The following is a 23,626-nucleotide window of genomic DNA, read 5'->3' as shown; positions in this document are numbered from 1 at the left end:
TTTCATTTTCTTCACAGTACTTCTTGAATTCCTCGTTGTTGAATTGTGTTCCGTTGTCGGTGACTAGGATACGGGGAATTTCATACCGGCACATAATATTTTCCCACAGGAACTGTGCAACCTGCTTAGTTGTGATTTTGGCCAAGGGTTTGGCTTCAATTCACTTGGTGAAATAATCAATGGCTACAATCAGAAACTTCCTTTGTGTCGTGGTCATGGGGAAAGGCCCCAAAATATCCATTCCCCACATAGCAAAGGGAATGGGTGAGTTGATAGAGGTCAGCATCTCGGGGGGTTATCTAACAACAGGTGCATGCTTCTGACAGCGATCACACTTCTTCACATATTCTTTGGCATCAGCCATCATTTCTGGCCAATAGAAGCCTAAACGGGTTATCTTATGAGCCAAGGCCCTACCCCCAAAGTGTTGTCCACAAATACCTTCATGCACTTCTTCAAGAGCCAAGCGTTCCTCATCGGGCCTGAGACACCTTAAATAAGGAACCACGAAAGATCTTTTGTACAGAATCCCATCTATCAAAGAGTACCTTAGTGCCCGAACAGTTAACTTTCGTGCTTCAGTTGCATCGCTTGGCAACCAACCGGTTTGAATGTGAGCCTTAATGGGATCAATCCATGACGTCCCCAGACCTATAGGAGCCACAAGCTTAACATCTATGCTTCGTGTCTTCAAAACACGGAAGTACACACTTCCTGAACTTTCTTTTATCTCGGATGAAGCAAACTTTGATAATGCATCTGCCTTAGCATTTCTTCCCTTGGAATGTGCTCAACATGGCATTCATTAAATTGGGTCATCACAGCCCTTACTAGGCGGACATACTTAGCCATCGTATCATCCCTTGCCTCAAATTCTCCCTTTACCTGGGATATGATCAGCTTCGAGTCTCCACGGACCTTTAAGTTTTTGACTCTAAGTGTTCCAGCTAGGCCAAGGCCAGCTATCAGGGTTTCATATTCTGCCTCATTGTTTGTGGTTGGGAAGTCTAGCTTCATAGCATACTCAATTAAGAACCCATCAGGGCTTTGTAAAACCAATGCTGCTCCACTGGAGTTTGTTTTTGATGCTCCATCAAAATAGAGAACCCAATATTATTTCTCCTTATCATCCTTCTCTTTGTCCCCATTATCGACTCCCTTGTCTTGAGGTATGGTATCTTCCTGCCCCCCGACTTCTTGGTTGGGTATAGTACACTCCACCACGAAGTCAGCTAGCGCCTGGGCTTTAATCGCCGTTCGTGATTTATACTTGAGATCAAACTCTCCCAGCTCTATTTCCCACTTAATCAATCTCCCACTTGCCTTGGGACTGTGAATGATATTTCTCAATGGCTGATTTGTTAGCACCTCAATTCGATGAGCCTGAAAGTAGGGACGCAGCTTTCTTGAAGCCATTACCAAGGCTAAAGCAAATTTCTCAATAGTTAAATAATTCAACTCAGCGCCATGTAGAATTTTTCTTACATAAGGTTTCTGGATTTTCAATTCTTCCTTAACCAACACAGCGCTCAAAGCACTTTCTGAAACGGCTAAGTACAAGAATAAAACTTCATTCAAAGCTGGCTTGGCCAACAACGGGGCATGGGCCATATACTTCTTTAACTCTTCGAATGCCTTCTGATTTTCCTCATTCCATACAAAGTCCTTGATGTTCTTTAGTGACTTGAAGAATGACAAGCACTTGTCTCCTGACTTGGAGATGAATCGTCCTAGCGCAGCAACCCTTCCCGTGAGTAACTGAACATCCTTGACGGTTTTTGGTGGTTCCATGTCCAGAATTGCCTTTATTTTATCGGGGTTAGCCTCTATCCCTCTTTTGGAGACCATCAATCCCAAAAAATTTCCAGATCCTACTCCGAAAACACATTTTATAGGATTTAACATCATCTTGTGGTACCTCAGGACCTCAAAAGCTTCCCTCAAATGGGTTATATGGTCAGTCTTTGCTAGACTTTTGACTAACATGTCATCAACATAGACTTCCATAGTCTTACCAATAAGGTCCTTAAAAATTTAATTTACCAACCTTTGATAGGTGGCTCCTGCATTCTTAAGACCAAATGCCATAACAAGATAACAATAAACACCAAAGTCAGTGATGAATGATACCTTTGGAATGTCATCCTTTTGCATCTTAATCTGATTGTATCCGCTAAATCCATCCATGAAACTCAGCATCTCATGCCCAGCAGTGGCATCAATCAAAGTATCAATCCTTGGCAACGGAAAACAGTCTTTAGGGCATGCATCATTCAGATCAGTGAAGTCTATACACATCCTCCACTTTCCATTAGCCTTCTTCACCATTACAGGGTTTGCTAACCATTCCGGAAATTGAATCTCCTCAATGAAACCAGCCTCTAAGAGCTTTTCTACTTCCTGTTTTATAGCCTCTTGTCTTTCCGGGAAAAAGTTTCTTTTCTTTTGTTTCACTGTCTTCCTGCTTGGATCCACGTTTAACTTATGAGTAATCAGCTCCGGGTCTATGCCTGGCATATCAGCTGCTGACCATGCGAACACATCACTATTTTCTTGCAAAAATTTCACCAACTTCCCTCTAAGGGGCTCCCCTAACGTGGCTCCAATGAAAGTCATCCTCTCAGGATTCCCGGGGTTTAAAGGAATTGAAACCAAGTCTTCTGCCGGCTTTCCTCTCTTCCCATCATTTTCTCGGACATCCATATCTTCAATAGGAAGAACTTGCCCCCCGACTCCATCTGCCCTCAAAGAGGTCACGTAACAGCTTCTAGCCATTTTTTGATCTCCTCTCTCCTCTCCAATCTCATTCCGGGTGGGAAACTTTATAACTGAATGGTAGGAAGAAGGGACGGCCTTGAAGGCATGTATCCCTGTTCTCCCCATGATAGCATTATAAGTTGAACTAGTCTTTACCACCACGAAGTCCAACATCTGCATTTCTTGCCTCGGTTCCTGACCTATGGTGGTTGGCAGCTTGATTATCCCTTCCACAGGACATTCCACTCCTGCAAATCCATATATCGGCATATCGGTTGGTGTCAACTGGGAGTCGTTATACCCCATCCTTAGAAAGGCGTCATGGAGTAAGATATCCACTGAAGCACTGTTATCCACAAAGACCCTCTTGACCGGGCTATTTCCTATTACCGGTGTTATGACCAGCGGGTCGTCATGAGGAAACTTCACACCCTCTAGGTCAGAATCATCAAAAGCCAATGTTACTCCTGTCCTGACCCTCTTCGGGGCTTCTCCAACAATATGCATAACCTCTCTAGTATATGCCTTTCTGGAATTTTTGGACAATCCAGCAGCAGTTGGACCTCCAAAGATTGTGTTTATCACAGGCCCTCGAGGTCGCGGCCCTCCATAAATTGTGTTTATAACTGGTCCTCTAGGATGGGGGTTTCGCCCCTGATCGTCTTGGTCCCTCCTACGATCTTCAAAGTTATTCCTTCCATTATTATTCCTGTCCCCTCCTTCTCCAGTGTATTTGTTCAATCTTCCTTTTCGAATGAGGAACTCAATTTCATATTTTAGCTGCCTACACTCATCGGTGTCGTGACCAACATCTTTGTGAAATCTGCAATACTTGCACTTGTCTATCTTGGCAGGATCAGCTTTCAAGGGCTTAGGCCAACGAATATCTCGATCTTTCTCGATTTCCATCAAGATCTAGCTTCTAGGAGCATTCAGCTTAGCGTATTCGATGAACTTTTGCCCAGGTTCTCCCTTCTTGGGGGTTGAATCAGGGTTTTGCTCGGTTCTAGGATACTTGTCCTTAGCGATATACTCTAGATCATTTTTTTCACTTCTTACCTCCAGTGGGCTCATTACTTACTACGGTCTTCCTCATGCTTTCTTCAACTTTAATATACTTCCCTGCCCTCTCTTAGAGTTGCAACATGCTTTCAGGGGGACGTTTGGTCAAGGACATCTTGAAAAACTCATTCCTAGTTCCTTGTTGCAGTGCTATCATGGCTACCTTATCACCAAGATCTGGGACTTTTAAAGCCTCCTTTGTGAAACGATTCAGGTAATCTCTCAAGGATTCCTTTGCTCCCTGCACAATGCTCATAAGAGATGCTGAACTTTTCTCATGGACTCTCCCACTGATGAACTGCTTAATAAAAGCCTGAGTTAACTCTCTGAACGACCCAATGGAGTTTGGCGGCAAGCGACTGTACCACCTTTGAGCCATACCCGACAGGGTTTGAGGGAAGGCCCGACACTTAATAGCGTCATTCACGGGTTACAGCAGCAATGCATTAGAGAATGTCCTAACATGATTAGCGGGGTCTCCCATGCCATCATAGGCTTTGATAGTTGGCATCTTGAACTTCCTTGAGATATGGGCATTCATTATCTCTTCAGTGAAGGGCGGAGTAGGATCATCATGATCTCCAAGGGGAAGAAGATTGCTTGGATCAGTTCTTGGGACAACAGCCCTTCTCCGTACAGGACCATCCAGGTCTATGACGGGAGGAGGATTTCTCCCCCTATAAGGTATCTGAGGTCTGGTGGTCTGGTGCGCCTCCAAGTCGCGCCTCAGACTTTGGATCTCAACCTCGTAAGCCCTGATTCTTTCCTGTACTTCTTGGGGATTCGCCCCTTGGGTGCTTTGAGGACGTTGGCCTCCATCTGTCATCGGTTCTTTGCCAGCACGCCTCCTTCTTGGGGCTACTTCATCGTCCGAAGATTCGGAGTCTCTTTCAGTGTAAGGACCAGAAAATTCCCAATCCTCGGGGATAGGAGCCAAACCTCGTATATAGGGGGGCGATTGCACTCGTGCTTCACTTCGCCCAGCATGTCCACTTCCTCCAACCTCGGGGTAAAAGGGCATCCCATAAGTGGGGTTAGTAGTAACAACAGTTGAATATTCATACCCGACGGGTCGAGAATTCACAGGTATATGTACTTGTTGAACTTAAGGATTCGTACCTTGAATAGTCGAGGGAGTCGTCCCTTGTGGCTGAGGTTGAGTTGCCCCTATCTGGGCTTCCCCTTGAGTAGATGCATAAGTTGAGTGGAAAGAAATCTCCACGGTTGACGAAATCACCTGGGTTGTCCCCGATGGTACTCCTTCCTCCAGAGCTCTAATTGTTCTCCGTGTTCTCGCCATGGTTGTTGTTGTGCTTTCCCACAGACGGCGCCAAATGTTATGGATTAAAAACTAATATTTATAATTGCTGTATTTAGTACTAAGGAACGTGAGCTTCAAGGCTCGATTTGGCTGCTCTCGTGTTTCGTAGCTTAACTCTGCCTTTACGAGATGCCTACGTATCTCTGTGAATTAGAGAATCAAGCCAAAAAACGTAGTTCTGATTTGTGGGGTGAGGCCCCTTATATAGATGTGGGAGTCCTTGAATTGGACTTGGTATAGGAGACTTGGTGGTCAAGTCTCTGAATTAGGATGAACTTAGGAGTCCTAGGAACTAGGAAGCTGATTCCTTATCCTATGAGGTTCCTTGGGGGCCAATCTACAAGGATTAATATCCCCATTAGGACTTATCTTAATGGCTGTTTTTCTCCCTTATTAATTAATTACGAAATTAATTAATAATCAGGGTTTTGGGCCTTCTTTGTTCCATCAGGCCTGATCAATGTGGTAACCTTTCTGGTCTGAATATCATGCATCTTCTTATTGGGCCTAGCAGCCCACACCTTGTACAATCAATGCAATATTTAATTATACAATCAGGATTTATTTATCCCTATCAAATATAAACAAATAGGAGGGACGGGGGAGTAAAACTTACGCAAGGACTCAAACAAGACCGCCTGAATGGAAATGGTTTATCTCTAATCATCTCACTCATTTCCGAGATTTGTTACTCCCCCGTTAAAAAATAAGAGTTGTTTTGAATTTTGACACCCATTTTAAGGTATAAAAACATTACTTTCATATTTTTTCATATTTTTTTCCTGAATAAAAATAAAAATCTTTAATTTTAATTCAGAAAAATATAATTTTAAAGAAATATAGGAAAGTACCATTTTTAACACCTTAAAATACTAGTAAAAGGTCAAAACGCCTCTTATTTTAGAACAAAAAAAATAAAATATTCTCAATTATAATACATATAAATTTAATTAGTCAAAAAAAATATTAGACATGTTAAATCGTTACACTACGTAGTGCAATATTTATAAAATTGTTTAATATTATAGTGTACAACTTTTCGGCTTTAAGCGAGGGTCTCGCATTTAAATGATACTTCAAAATCGAATTAAAAATAAATCCGAGTCCGAATATTTCCCAAGTATTCGTCCAAATATTCCCGTATTTTAAAATACTGCGTTTTTTTTTGACAAATGCAGAAAGCTTTCATTAAATAGAATATAGTACAGTCGGGACAAACCCCCAACTGTCGATACAACCAGGTAGTAAAACAAATAACATACTAAAAAAAATTAGATGATTTGTTTCCTGATAATTTAATGCATATAATTTAAAAAAATTTGAAGTTAAAAACAAAATCAAATACATCCCAAACGATCCAAATTGCACCAACATCTCTAAAAATAGCAAAATCGCAATTGGTCATATTACATAAAAACTATGATTAGCCCAATGTGCAGAAACACATAAAATGAGATTGGAGATGCGGCACAACAGCATTTAAATGATACTTCAAAAACGAATTAAAAATAAATCCGAGTCCGAATATTTCCCAAGTATTCGTCCAAATATTCCCGTATTTTAAAACACTGCGTTTTTTTTGACAAGTGCAGAAAGCTTTCATTAAATAGAATATAGTACAGTCGAGACAAACCCCCAACTGTCGATACAACCAGATAGTAAAACAAATAACATACTAAAAAAATTAGATGATTTATTTCCTGATAATTTAATGCATATAATTTAAAAAAATTTGAAGTTAAAAACGAAATCAAAGACATCCCAAACAATCCAAATTGCACCAATATCTCTAAAAATAACAAAATCGCAATTGGCCATATTACATAAAAACTATGATTAGCCCAATATGCAGAAACATATAAAATTAGATTGGAGATGCGGCACAACAGCTATTTACATGCCGGACACCAGCTATAGACAAGACGAAGGCACACCAGTTATCTACATGTCGGATACCAGATATAGACATGCCGAAAGTGTAAACCATGAAAGATGAACAATCTTTGTGAAAGATGGGCTCTTGTAATAATCACCACCGCCCCAAATTCGATGCAGGCTTTGCAGATAACCAAAAATATTAATAAATTCGTCCTCAACAGATCCATCACCAAATAAACTCAAACATGACTAAACAAAAACATAACAAACACTCCAAAAGGAGAGACAAAACACACACTACAAAAAAAGAGACACACAAACACCTAAAAAATTGGGCTTTACTGAAAAAAATTAACGAGAATTAAAAAGAATGAAGGGGTTGAAAATTTACAGCGGAGAAAGCTAGTGAAAGCCTCTCAATTTCCTAATGGACAAACCCTAAAAAAAAGACTGCGTTTTAAATGGTCTACAGAAGAGAAACTTTAAAAACTTAATCTCAATGTCAATTCAACAAAACCTTTATAAAAATGAGGTTATTAGGACAACGTGATCCCATTCCACCAATTATGTAGTAAAACATGAATGTAAATTACAAGCATGTTTTAGACAATCCCAAGTCATTCACGTTCCGTACAGAAAATAGTGTCTAATTATCCCTACTAAGATTAATCATATTCCACCAATTATGTAGTAAAACATGAATGTAAATTACAAGCATGTTTTAGACAATCCCAAGTCATTCACGTTCCGTACAGAAATTAGTGTCTAATTACTCCTACTAAGATTAATCATACTTACATAAACCATAATTTAATACTCCGAAAGGTTGCGTCTCCTGTTCGCTACATGCACTTTGTATCGAAATTATCAAGATAATATAATATTATAATAGCCATGAGATAAATTCCATTTGGTTTTAGTACTTTTTCCGTCCCTTTGTAGTTGTTATCTTTTTTTCTTAATCGGTCAAATTGATCAATTTTTGACTAAAAATTAATCAATATTTTTATATTATTTAAAAAAATTAAAAATTATATATTAAACTAAATTAAATATATATTTAAATGATATAATTTTTTTTGTTTAATTATAAAATATTACTCCATCCGTCCCTCCCAAATATTTACATTTGCGTTGGGCACGGAATTTAAGATAAATGATAAAAGAGTGGAGGAAACAGTCTCTTCATTTTTTGGAATGAGGGTAAGCTGCGTACGCTATACCTCCTCAGACACTGCCCTTTGCGGTATTATTGGATACGATTGATTGATAAAGTAGTGGAGGAAAGTTAAAAAGTGAGTAAAATAGTGGGACCGATCAATATTATATATATTAAGTGGGTATAGTGGATGTAGTTATTTTAAAAATTATAAAAACTATACTATTTTTGGAAAAATTTGAAAAATAAATAATTGAAAGGGACATCTCAAAAAAGAAAGTGTAAACAAATGGGAGGGACAGAGTAGTAATAAATTTCGATTGAATTTTAACTATAAAATTCGGTCAAATTTTAGTCAATTTGAATGGATTAAAATTAAGTGTCAAACAAGCTGGCATGATATTATTTAAACTTTATTTGACTTAATATTTTAATATTAATTATATCATCCAAACGAAGGTACCTTGTATGTACGTAAATGCATGTGCTGTATTAGTTAGACGCCTCACGTGTGCTGACTGTCCATGCAGTATATGTATAGTTTTAAAACAATTAAATAGATAGGAGGCTCTGTTATTGAAACGATTTTTCAAAAATTGTCGATAAATCGCTTAAAAATCGATAAAAAGTATTTGTCCGATTTGACCGATTTTCGATAAATCGCCAATAAATTATTCAATTTTTTAAAAAACGTCCGAGAAATCGCAAATTGATACCTCAACTGAATAAATCTGATTTCCGAAATTTATAACACTGCGAGGAGGTCTATATAATTTTTATATAGATACAACCAGCTAGCATGATCTTAACTGTAAAAGTCAGAGAATGATTTATGGTGGCCTGTTGACCTCTCTTTTCATGGCCTTTGATTGCATGTAGTATGTAGCTAATAGAGTCAAAGTTGGCTATTAACTTAAGTGATTAGTTAAGCTCTCTTCCATGTTTCTAAGAACAAGGTCACACGCTTAAATCAATCAAATTAATAACAGTTCGAGCACGATGAGATAACTCAATAACAAGGGTTATATAATAACAAAGGTTATATGTTGTTGTCATACATTTTGCGTTCGATTTAAATTCAATTTTTTTTTTGAGATTATAAGATATATATGTCTAATTATTAACTAAAATATTAAATTAGTGATTGCTTTTTAAAATCCTTTCAAAAAATTTAAAAAATTGAAAAAATCGGTTACTAAATTTTACGCGTGTTTATACGATTATAAGATTATAAGATTTATTTTTTTACAAAAGATGTAAAAAAAAAGATATTTTGTACTAGTAGATGATTTTTAAAAATAAATTTTCATGGTTCTCTTATTTTTGTGCTAAACTAAATTTTATAATTTTAATGGTAGTCTATTCAAATTTATGTGGCATCACACTAAAAAGTAGCTTTGCAGTTGTACACCACCAACGAATTTCAACCAGTCAGCCAATAATCAGGTGTAGGGCACCAATTTGCTCTTCTGTGTATGTTTGTGCTTGTGCAGATTGTGCATGGAGTTTTCAAATCCCATTCCATGATTCCATCGTATCCCATCCCGCCCATATTGGCGCATTATTAAGTCTACTTCAATTCCAAAAACAGGAAAAATAAAGTAGTAAACTACCGATGTACGAGGAATACTAGAGTTTCCAAAATCGTTCTCGAAATGGTTCTCGAGTAGTGAGTTGTCATAGTCAAGAACTCAGGGGCGGATTTAAAATTTTTTTATTAATAGGGATATCTGACAAGTTATATTAAATTATTATTTTGAATAGGGAATTTTCTTATAATTAAAAAAAATCATGAAAAAATATTAACTTTGATTTTTACGGGGACACGTACCTTGGTACTCCTTACTAGATCTTCCCTGGTCACAGCATTATTAGCTGTTATCTCCAGTGTTACAGATTTCGGAAATCGGAACTATTCGGTTGAGGTATCGATTTACGTTTTATCGGACGATTTTAAAAAAATCGGCGATTTATCGAAAATCGGTTAAATCAACAAATATTTTTGAGCGATTTATCGGCGATTTTTGAAAAATCGGCCGATTTCTATAACGGAGGTTATCTCGTAAGTGAGATGGATTCATGCAAATTTCACTAATAAAAACATGTCGTACGTGGTTTTAAAATATTTTAATATTTATTTGAGATATTTAGCATTACTATTATATTCGAGGGAGAGACGGTGTTGCTTAAAATCTGGTAGTGTGCCCATAATGTGGTAAGCTAGTAGCTGATTTATTTTGTTTAATGTGGGGGATACGATATGGGAGGCATTTATATTGCACACAATGTTTTGGTATATTTATATATTTCATGAGACAAAACACCAACAAGCTTTTGCTTGCATCACAATTGATCAACAATGGATGTCAACTTGCTTTTTGCAATTGATTTTTTAATTGACAAACTACTTTAGCCTCCCCCTGGTTTTCTTTGGCACATAGAAATCCATTTCCAACTCCTCCATACATACATGCATCATGGATGCATATATACATCTGATTTTTGATTCGAGCTGGGTCACAGGAACGGTACAAATTATTAAAAATAAAATATTAAAATATTAATATATTTTAAGATATTATTGCAACGAGTTCCTTAATATGATATTGGAGTCTAGAGTATCTCCATCCACGTGGAACCCTTAGTTAAAAATTATTAATACATACTATAAATAAAAAATATAAAGATTTTGTAAAAAAAAATTATCTTCAATGGTACATTCCCCTTATTTATAAATATAGTCAACCTCTTAACTGTTGCCTATTTATTGAACCACTATATACCTGTAAGAGCATCTCCAATGGTGTTGGCTATAATTGGTTGGGTAAACCGGACCTGTAAGACAATATGTAAAATTTGTTGAATTTATAAGATATTGTACTCGATGGTACTGGCTATATTGATTAGCTATGTTTTAAAAATAGTATGTTATTAAAATTTTATATTGTTATAAATAGAATATATTACTTAAATATAGTAATAAATAATTAGATTTTTTTTACAGATTTCTTAGAGATTTGTAGTGGTTCAACAAATATAGCCAACATCAAGAGGTTGACTATATTTATAGACAAGGGTAATGTACCATTGGAGATGGATTTTTTTTACATAATCTCTATATTTTTTATTTATAGTATGTATTAATGATTTTTAGCTAAGGCTATAGTATGTATTAATGATTTTTAGCTAAGGATTTTACATGGTTGGAATGGTTGGAAATGCTCTAAGAAATCTGTAAAAAATAATTTAATCATTTATTACCATATTAAAGTAATATATTCTATTTATAACAACATGCAATTTTAATAAAATGCATGGCATATATGCTTACCCTAGTGTAATTTAGTCTCATGCATATATGTTGAATGTGATTAGTTGTACATGTAGCAACAAACAAGATCCATTTTTGTTGAAACATGTATATATACAAGTGGAGCTTATGTCAATTCTTTGTTTGTGTTTATAATTTGCAAAGTGGGTGATGTCATATTCTGCAAAAAGTGAAGTGAACATTGTAGAATAATTACAGTTAAACAAAGAGATAAAATCTTGTTTTTAATTCACAATCTTATACACATGTATAAAGGCCATTTCAGTAATGGCGCCGGCTAGATACTGATAAATATGTCAATTTCACGTTTACACAATTTTACTGGTGGCTATGCAGTTTAAAATTGCAGGAAAATTTGAAAGTAAACCTACTAGAAGACGAATCAACTACGAATCACTATCCACTAATTGAATGATCAGAGCTCTTAATGATAGCACTAAGTATGAATAATCACTTGTGATTTTCACTTTCGACATTTTCGACATTGCAACTGTAAATCAAACATTTCTCTACGAGACAATGTGATATTTGAACCTTATTCCGGAGGTTAATTGTATTCAAATCAAAGTATAAAAAGGTCTTAGATTTTAAGGGAGCTATCGACTTAATATAATACGAGAGCTCATTCGAAAATGATATATCAGGAGAAGGAAATGCTAATAATAACATACATATGTTTAAGTGTTGATAATAGAAAACGTCTTAGATTTTAGGGGAGCTGTTGACTAGTGCGCATGCATATTTTCGTATTAAGCCGAATTCTAATACATTAAATTTTGAGCAGAGTTGATAACAATGCATGTTTAACATTAATTGATGTATGTTTAACATAAGTCCGAAATTAGCTAATCCCATAAATTGATGTATGTAAAACATAAGTCCGAAATTAGCTAATCAAAAAATGACAAATGTTAGCGATTTATCAAAAAATTAGGACTTGTAGGTTGTATTTGTGCCTGATTGTCATACTTCAGTGGAAATAGATGTACATGTGGGCGTTAATAAAGTATTGATGCACTGATTTAGTTTTTATATTCTCGTATCAGGCCAGTTCAACTTTTTACGTATACGTGTGTAATTTATTAGAAAAAAAAATGTACACGCGGGCGGCAAAAGTTTAAATTAAAAATTGAATCACCAGTCAAAAATTGAAGCATTGGCATAATTTGTTGTTAATAAAGATTATAAAATCAACTTTGTGGGACTTTTTGAAATACCGCCTCGCCAAGAGCCGCCAGGTGGCTGTGACATTTAAAAACAACTTATATCTTGATTGGATTATACTATTAATTATCCGTGCACTATTTATAATTTGACACTTAAAAATCCACTCGCAACCGGTGCCGTAAAAATCATCGGTGCTGATTATTTATCTCCCCATTATCTATAATGGAAAATGATTTTAATTGAGTGAACCATCATTGCTAGTTATTTATCTGTTATAATTTTTTGAACTGATCAAAATCCGCAAAGAAATGCAATAATTTCATTCCCAAAACTTTTCATACACCTTAGCATAATATGAACTTAAACCCCACTTACCCCTTATTTTCGAGTTTTGAAAAAGATGGAAATCAAGTACATTCTCCATCCCAATTTATCTATCCTGTTTGATTTTTTGCGGTGAGATTGACTCAATTTCAATTGAAAATTGCACATAACACATTATTGAAAATATTTATAAAAATTATATCATAAGAAAGTATGTTCAATCTAGTTCAATATGTATTTTTTTAGTTTTTCAAAATAATGAAATAATAAACTTATATTTATGGTCAAAATTGAGTCAATTTGACCATCAAAAGTCAAACAAGACAGATAAATTGGGACAGAGGGAGTACGAGTTAAGTAAAATAGTTTCACTTTCATAACTCATCGTGTTCACTAGTTTTTAAAATGAATAAAAGCAAGTGTACATACTTTATCTTCAAAACTTTCATCTCATTTTACCTACCTATGACTTTCTTCCTTCCGTAATAAAAACTCTGGAGCAACCCCTTAATCTATACATTGTACAAAGAGTAGTTAATAAGTATAAAACATTAGTGGTAATTAGCTTTTTGTGATGTTTTGTTATGGGATTTAGTTGATCTAGATTTGTTAATATTGAGATTGCCACAAACATAATATGGATCAACACTTGGGCATTTTGATGGGTTTGATGTTAGAAGCTTACTTGCTTATGAGTTATGATAATAAAACTATAGCAATTTTTTACTCATCAGTCATCTTGCACGAAGCATGCAATATCTTTTTGTCATTTTTTATGTAGATTTTGTATTAAATAGAAGGTTTTTTATTTTCAAAAGTCAATTATAGAAAGTTTTATAGGTCCTTTTGGAGAGAAAGTTGGAAACGTGATTCTTTTGGCCTACATGTCATTAGCAGAATTAAGTTCACTATAATATTTTTGTATTCAAAAAGTAAAATAAGTGTGGAGGTATCCCTCTTAGGGCTGTAACCTCGAATTTGTTTAATTGACACCAGATTAGTTTCACGCAGATACTCGGTTATATTATAATTATTATTGTTAAATATTTTATAATTTTAGTATTAAAATAAACAAATTAATAATTATAATGTGTTTAATTTTAAGTAAGGAGTATCACTTGATATATATCTATATTATACTATTAGCAGAACACCCTCTATTTGATAGTCGGTTGTTCGGTACAGTTGTTTGGTACGACAAATAACAACCGTCAGATTTAAAGTCAGATAGATGAGAACTGTTAAATGCAATAATAAATATTATTATATTAATATTAAACTCCTCTCATGGATTCAGGGTTCGAACCCTGTCAACGGTTTATTATATTTAAACTTTTATGTTCTTTATTTTAACAATTTTCATAGGTTGAGGGCTTGAGTCCCGTGAACAACATATTATATTATTTATTTATTTTCAGTCAAGTCTCAAATTATCACACAACATTTATTATTAAAACTTATTATGTTCTTCAATTTATTTTTTAACTATTGAGAATATATATCAAAATATAATAAATTTAAGATATAATTATATTATTAAAAATCATTCAAGTGTTAAAAGTAATGCGTGCATCGCACGGGCATAAGCTTGTATAATTAATTTTAGTATCACTTGAATAATTGTAGGTTACTTAATTTTAAGTGGTGGCCATCACTCGGTATAAGATACTCCCTCCGTTCATAAAAACGTTTCCTATTTGTATTGGACACGTTTGTCAATGCACACTTTTAATTGTTAATATCTTTAATTTCATATTATTATTAAATATAAAAACTTCATTGTATTAAAGTACTCATAAATACGAATCCAACAAGATCACTCATAATTATATTTGATCTTATAAAATAGACGTAAATTAATAGTCAATCGCTTACCATGAATAGTGTCAGAAGTCAAAAGAGAAAAAGTTTTATGGGATGGAGGGAGTACAAAGTAGAAATTAGATTTGATAGATATTTTTCAAAAAATATTAAAAAAAAGTTTTAAAATTGAATAAGAAAAAGAAGAGAAAAAATTAACGGGATAAAGGAAAATAGTTTCATTAGTGTTAGCATGTCAATCAAATTAAAATTATACTCCCTCCGTCCCTAAAAACTTTTTTCTATTTGTGTTGAACACGTTTGCCAATACACACTTTTGAATGTTAATATCTTTAATACCGTATTAGTATTAAATATAAAAATTTTATTGTATTAAAGTACTCATAAATACGAATCCAACAAAATCACTAATGACTATTTTGATCTTATAAATTGGACGTAAATTAGTAGTCAATCGTTTACCACGAACAATAACAAAAGTCAAAAGGTGAAAAATAATATGGGACAGAGGGAGTATCAAGATTAATTATGAGAATGACAAGTGTCCTATTTTAAGCAGAAAATGATCATTGACATAACTTGTACTTTTTTTTATTATAATGTAAATCTGGGCTCAAAAGTCGAGTTCGGGCTCATATTCAAATTTGTTTGATTAAACAATCCGAGTTAAGTACATGCCGAAATCCGAACTAAATTAAAGTTGTGTTCGAATTTTAAATATAACGTGTATATTTATTCCAATTATCTCAACATATTACGAATTTGGTAAATTTGTGTCGGTGCTTTCGGGCGGAACCGATCCACATCAAGCAATTGTTACTAAATCTCCTGTGCAAGAGAATTTCGTGAATGGAATAAACATCAGAACCAAAATTTTAAGCACGGGTAGAATGACGTGAGTATGTGACCTCATATGTTATCAATTTTTGTTGTTTAAATTATTTGAAGAAAACAATCGCGAAAAGATGATTACTTATCGTTTCAGATTGGGAAGTAAATGCCGGAACGTAATTCTTGCTAGCTGTACTGACACAACATTGCCAGAACTATTTAGAATTAACAAAAAGTGAAGCAAAAAGAAGTTGGATGCATGACTTGTTGTCGTACCTTTTCATATTTAAAACACGGAATGTACCTAGCTACTTATCAATGGTTCCAGCAATTGCTAGGCGTGCCAGCACGGTTAGTGTACCTTTGAGAAATTAATCGGCAAGTCGGAGATTAGTTGGAAGAATATATATATATTATTTTTAATTTTTATAATTATATAATGATCAACATGTCAAATATTTGTTTGAAAAAAAAAATTAGAATGATATTAAACAATATCTACACATTCGACATGCGTTATTTACTAATTATTGAGTTTACAATATTAACTATATTTTAATTCACACTTTTAAATTAATTATAATATATTATTTTTATATTTTAAGTGAGAAAATAAATATATTAGATTACTTGTTACTTCTTACCAATACTTTATATTATAAATTGACATGATATTTTGTGAAATTATGAAATTAGTGATTTAAAATTATAAAAACGTAAAAAAAATATTTTTTTTTAATTATTTTCCGCCTAGACAGCCTATGACCGATTTTTGACCGCCTAACCCACCTAATCCTGATTTTGACCCGATTTTTTGAAAAAACGTCTAAATCACCGCCTAGGTCCGAGTCGGTGCGTTTTACCACCGCTTAGCGTTTAGGCGGCCGCCTAAACTGATTTTTAGAACACTGATCAATATACACACAAGTATGTATGCAAATTAGTTGTTTTCCTGAGCTTGTAGGCCACAAATATTGGAAATTCAGGAACTTTTATTTTGGCGGTATATGTCCGTTTGAGAAATTTTAAGATAAGTAATATATATTTTAATTATAATTTAAAATAAATAAGTGAATTGTAAATGATAAGTAGTAAAATACTTATAAATTAAATAAATATTTGCATAATTTTACTTATAAGTCAGAATTTTTTTTACTTAAATGAACTAAAATAAATAAACATTAAATATAATTATCTTAAATTCTTGAATTTTAAGTTAGATTAACATTTAAAAATATATGTTTTAAGACTGAAATTAATAAATTAGCAAAAAATCAAAATAAGTTGAGAAAAAGTAAGTTATTAATAATATTCAACTTATCGTTTATAATATAAATTCGACTTATAAATGGGGATGACAGAAGATTTTACAAATAGGCCTACATAAGTTTAATTGGCCGTTAAAACCCTAAATAAATCAACTACTTTACATACATCGAATAAATGAGACTACCGGGAGCAACTTCAATAAAACCATAATTGATTTTTTATACTTAACCTAAAATATTGAATCTTAATAGTTTAAGATGCAGTTGAGGATTTGAAATTCCAAAACGTTACTTATTCTCATTCCTTATTTCATATTCTATTATTAAAAATACCTTTTATATGCTATGTAAGAGAGAAAAAGAAAATATTTCAATTTTTTATTATTAAATAGAAGTTCGTACATGCTTAGAAGAAGAAAGATGCTCATTGTTTACAAGGAACGAGGAAAATATTTTAGTGATATAAGAATTCGGTAGCATACTATCGAAGCACATTTTTCCACCCTCATTTCCTATCCTAAAATATAAATTTTTATGATTTTTTATGCGTGTTTAAAGGTGAATAAAAAAATAATTTCGTAAAATATTTTTATTTTTTTAAAATAAAAATATACATATTAAATTTTAATTCAAAATTTTTTTTTTAAAAAAAAGATACGAAACTGTAACTTTTATACATTTTAAAATACGTGTACAAAGTCAAAATATTTGTAGGTAAAGGAGGCGGGTTAGCTTTGCTTTGGGATCACAAAGTTGAGTGTCTGATTGTTGATGCGATTAGCAACTTTATAGATGTTCATATTCTTAATAATAACGTCAATTGTTGGAGATTAACTGGCTTTTATGGTTTTCCGGATAGAGCGCGAAGAAGAGAATCTTGGGAGTTAATAAAAACTCTGAGTAACAAATCATCACTGCCGTGGTGTTTAATGGGTGATTTTAATGATATGCTAAGTGAAAGGGATAAGAATGGTATGCATAAGCATCCTCAATCACTTTTGGATGGATTTCGTAGTACCATTGAAGAGTGTGAACTCATTGAACTTGACCTTTTGAGTGGTAAGTATACATGGGAGAAGAGTATAGGCAAAAATGAGTGGGTTCGGGAGCGACTTGACAGAGCCTTTGCGCTGGCTTCTTGGTGGCAGAAATTTCCATTGTGTAAGTTAAAAGTTCACCATACTGTGTACTCTGATCATGATCCAGTGCACTTGGATTTGCTAAGTGTTGATCATCCAAAGAAGAAATTTCGGTTTAGATTCGAAAATACGTGGCTGAAAGAAAAGTGGAAAGTTATAATTTCCTAAAATATTTTTATTTTTTTAAAATAAAAATATACATATTAAATTTTAATTCAAAAATAATTTTTTTTTAAAAAAATACGAAACTATAACTTTTATGCATCTTAAAATACGTGTACAAAATCAAAATACTTGTAGGTAAAGGAGGCGGGTTAGCTTTGCTTTGGGATCACAAAGTTGAGTGTCTGATTGTTGATGCGATTAGCAACTTTATAAATGTTCATATTCTTAATAATAACGTCCATTGTTGGAGATTAACTGGCTTTTATGGTTTTCCACATAGAGCGCGAAAAAGAGAATTTTGGGAGTTAATAAAAACTCTGAGTAACAAATCATCACTGCCGTGGTGTTTAATGGGTGATTTTAATGATATGTTAAGTGAAGGGGATAAGAGTGGTATGCATAAACATCCTCAATCACTTTTGGATGGATTTCGTAGTACCATTGAAGAGTGTGAACTCATTGAACTTGACCTTTTGGGTGGTATGTATACATGGGAGAAGAGTATAGGCAAAAATGAGTGGGTTCGGGAGCAACTTGACAGAGCCTTTGCACTGGCTTCTTGGTGGCGGAAATTTCCATTGTGTAAGTTGAAAGTTCACCATACTGTGTTCTCTGATCATGATCCAGTGCACTTGGATTTGCTAAGTGGTGATCATCCAAAGAAGAAATTTCGGTTTAGATTCGAAAATACGTGGCTGAAAGAAAAGTCGTTCCACGAAGAAGTTTCGGGGCATTGGAAAAATTTACCTCCAACACAATTTTTACCTAAGCTGTTGGATCTGTCTAAGTTCATAGAGAAATGGGGGAGAAGGTTTTTTAACAAGTTTATAGAGAAAATTCGAAGGCAAAAGGAGGTGCTGGAATTGTACGAAGCCTGTGATAATGACAGTGTAACGAAGCGATACTTTGAGGAAAAAAACAAATTAGAAGAACTTTTGATCCACGAAGAGGCGTATTGGAAACAAAGAGCCAAATCGTTATGGCTTTTGGATAGTGATTCTAATTCTAAATTCTTCCATGCTTTCGCCACCACAAGGAAGAAAAAAAACAATATCTCTGAGCTGAAAGATGTTAATGAGGAGTATGTATTGGATCATGAAGGTATGTGTCGTGTGGTTAAGTCATATTTCTTAAATCTGTTTGGTCAAGTGGAAGAGATGCAAGAACGAAGCCTACCAATATTTGACCCTGTTATTTCAGACGAGCAGAATAGGAAGTTGGAAGAGGACTTTACCTTCAAAGAATTTTCTGAAGAGGTTAAACAAATGCATCCAGACAAAAGTGCAGGTCCGGATGGTTTAAATCCTGCATTTTATCAAATTTTTTGGGCTTTGCTAGGGAGAGATGTATTTCAGTGCTGTGTCAATTGGTTGAAGAACGTTACTTTTCCTGCAAACTTGAATGATACGCTGCTAGTTCTGATACCAAAGAAAGACAATGCAGATTCCATGAAAATTTTGCGTCCAATCGCCCTCTGCAATGTCTTATATAAAATCATTACCAAAGTTCTCTCAAACCGTCTTCGTGTGATTTTGCCAGGTATTATTTCTGAAAACCAATCTGCTTTTGTCCCCGGACGGGCTATTTCGGATAATGTTCTAGTAGCCTTTGAAATATTACATCAAATGAAACAGAAAGCTCGAAATAGGGAAGGTGGTGTTGCTTTGAAGTTAGATGTAAGTAAGGCTTACGACAGAGTAAGTTGGCATTTTCTAAGACATCAAATGTATTAGATGGGGTTTTCTGCCAGATGGATCGATTGGATAATGATGTGTGTATCTACAGTTTCATATTCTATCAGCTTTAACGGCTCTCAGATAGGTCCCATAACTCCGTTAAGAGGACTGAGGCAAGGTGACCCGCTGTTACCTTACCTCTTCTTATTCTGTGTTGAAGGACTTTCAAGTGCTCTAAGGAACGCTGTTGATCAAGGTAAAATCATTGGCTGTAAATACATCAACAAGCGCTTGCGGTCACACATCTTTTATTTGCAGACGATAGTTTCTTGTTATGTAAAGCATCTATCGAGAAAGTCAGGGAGATTAAACGGATCCTGCAGCAGTACGAGCAACAGTCAGGCCAGGCAATAAATTTCCAGAAATCCGGGATCTACTTTAGTGCCGATGTGAGGGTTGATAAACAGGTGGACATTAAGAGTTTGCTCGATGTGCATAATGACTTGAGCACAGGAAGATATCTTGGATTGCCTTCACTTATAGGTAGATCCAAGAAGCAGGTATTTAATTTCTTAAAAGAGAGGATGTGGAACAAAGTAAAAAGCTGGAGTGCAAAATGTTTATCTAAAGCGGGAAAAGCTGTCTTAATCCGTAATGTTGCTCAGGCTGTTCCTACATATGCTATGTCGTGTTTTATTTTACCTAAATCTTTATGCAAGGAACTTGAGAAAATTATGAACAGCTTTTGGTGGGGATCGAGTGGAGGTGGTAGTAGAGGGATTAAATGGCTATCTTGGTCGAATATGTGTATGTCGAAGGGATCAGGAGGCTTGGGGCTTCGAGATATGCTTGGATTTAATCTTGCTATACTTGGAAAGCACTGTTGGAGCTTTTTAAGCAACCCGAATTCATTAGTTTCCAGAGTATTCAAGGTGAGGTATTTTGCAGACACTAGTTTATTTGAGGCTAGACGTGGAGGTGGAGATAGTTATATTTGGTCTGGCTTGTGGCAAGCTAAGGAGTTCTTGAAAAAAGGATTCAGGTGGGTTATAGGGGATGGTGAGAGTATTAGAATATTTGAGGATCCTTGGGTAAGGGGCAAGGAGAGTTATATGGTAGACAACACGTATATGGATTCACCGTGTGGAATAAAAGTATCTGATCTGTTTCTGCCCGGTGTTAAACAGTAGGATGTTAGAAAGGTTAACAATCTCTTTACGAATTGTGATGTCAATGCTATCTTGGCTTTACCTATCCCTCAAAATCAGATTTCAGATCGTATTGCTTGGACACTCTCGGTGGATGGTAAGTATACTGTGAAATCCGGCTATAAATTCTGGTATGATAATTGTGGTGTTCATCTTCCAGAACGGAACAATGAAGGATGGAAAAAGTTATGGCACTTGGAGGTACCACATAAAGTTCGTGTTTTTCTATGACGTTTTTGCAGAAACACTGTGCCTGTGCGCAATTTGCTTCGTAGTAAGGGAGTTCAAACCACTATCATGTGTCCCATGTGTATGCATGGTGTCGAACAGCTACTGCATATTTTTCTAGACTGCAATTTCGCTCAAGAGTGTTGGAAATATCTAGGAATGGAGCTTAATACATCATCAGTAGAGTCTTGTTCTGAATGGCTACTCTAGAGGTTGGCAATGGACGACAAGGAGAAGTTGGTGTTAATTGCCACTGGGTTATGGGGTATATGGTCGGCTAGAAATATGAAGGTTTAGAAAAATAAAGTGATGACTCAAGAGTTGGCAATGCAATGGAGTACACTGCAAGTGGGTCAGTGGCGTGATATGCAACGTATGAGGAGTAATAGAGCCAACACAAGAAGACATGATCAACATCGTATAGTGAATCACTGGATTCCACCAATTCCTGGTGCTTTGAAGGTCAACGTCGATGCCTCAGTAATTCCAGGGAGTTCGAGTTTTAAGCTGGGCATGGTCCTCAGGGATCATGAGCGTCGTTTCTGTAAAGCTCGGAACATGTGCAAAGTTGGTGAGGTACCAGTTCATGAGGCCTAAGCAGAAGGCGTGTTGGAAGCGTTAAAATGGGTGCTGGAGTTAGGAGTATCCAATATTACAGTTGAAAGTGACTCGTTAATCACTGTGCAAGCTCTGTCAAAGGGTTCTCAAAATTACCTCGAAGTGGGAAACATCCTTCAGGAATGTCGTAATCTGGTAGATGATCGTTCAGACTTAACTATTTCCTTTGTTAAAAGGCAAGCCAATGTAGTGGCACATTTGTTAGCTCAGATGCCTTGCGAGGCTAATAGCTCTAATGATTTCTTGTCTCCTCCACAAATGGTGTTGGAGAGTATTGTGTATGATGCTTTAGCTATTTAAATAATATTCTTCATTCAAAAAAAAAACTTCCCATGCCAAATTAGTAGTAATGTCTTTGTTGCCGACAGTTACAGCAGTTTTTTGCTGAAAAACTGTCAGAAAGGTGTTTGGTAAATTCTAAAAGCTGCTGTCTGGAAAAGCGTTTTTGGTCTAAAAGCTGCTATTAGCAAAAAACATGTTCCCAATACTTTTGAAAAAAGTTGTTTTCTGCTTTTGCAAGAGGTAGTTATCAGTTTCATTATCATAGATTCTCAAAAACATTATTTATATATATTATATCTCAAAATTTGAATAAATTAAAAAATTTTACCAAACAGTTATCTAATTTTTATGACAACACTTTTTACAACATCATTTTTTCTCACACCACAGCAGTTTTCAACAGAAAACCAAACGGAGCCTGAGTGGCTTTGACCTAACAAAATTTGTAATGGAGTTGAGAAAGTCTAGCTTTATTGATAATTTTGCAAAATTCAAGTCAATTCCGATGCAAACTCCACGGTCTTCGTTTGACTTTCTCAATCTATTTTTGTACTACAATTTTTTTTTAACAAATTCATGGATTTTTAAATAGTCAAATTAAATAGAAGCAGGTACCATTTTTCATTGATTTTGTGTTTGTTATTCAACCTCCAATGTAGGTCCTACATACAGTTCTTGTAGTTGTAAGTCTATTTATCACCTTTTCAAGTCAAATAATTTGTCTCAAATTTGTTTTATTCACTTTTGAGTCAAGTAATTTGTCTCCATTTTTTCTGCTATTTAGATATTATTATGATCCAACTCCAATCCCCTAGTGTACTTAATTATATATCACCACATAATCAATAAATCAATATATCTAGAAGTTGAATATTTTAATTACATTTGATAGATAGTATGCAGAAAAAAACAATATTTCTACAATATCTTGAAATTCTACAATTTCTTATATACTATGTATGTACCCACTCTGAATTATATTCGATCGGAGTTGAAATCAAATTTTGGGGTCTTAATATATTTATACCATGCTTATTTAAAAATTTATAAACAAATTCGGAGTTTTTGATGGTATCAAACAAGCCGATCATAAACGAGACAGTTTAAAAGTTAAAAGTTCGTAAATTTAATTTAACTAGAATTTCATAAATTTTAGGATGACCGAGAAATGCACAAAAAAATAAATTTTAAAAGTTAATTATAGTTTTTTATAATAACAAAAGTTAATTATATTTGAAAAATGTCGGGTACAGAATTGATTACCAAAATATTTTTAAAATGCCACGTGTCAGATTTTTATTTGTTAAATGAAAATAAACTCATGCATTCACATCAATAACATTAATTTAATTATTTTATAGCCCCACATCAATCATAAAATCTCATTTGAT

Source organism: Apium graveolens, chromosome 9 (genome assembly GCF_009905375.1).
Source record: "Apium graveolens cultivar Ventura chromosome 9, ASM990537v1, whole genome shotgun sequence".
Taxonomy (NCBI): Eukaryota; Viridiplantae; Streptophyta; class Magnoliopsida; order Apiales; family Apiaceae; genus Apium; species Apium graveolens.
Note: the sequence above shows the minus strand (reverse complement) of the source record.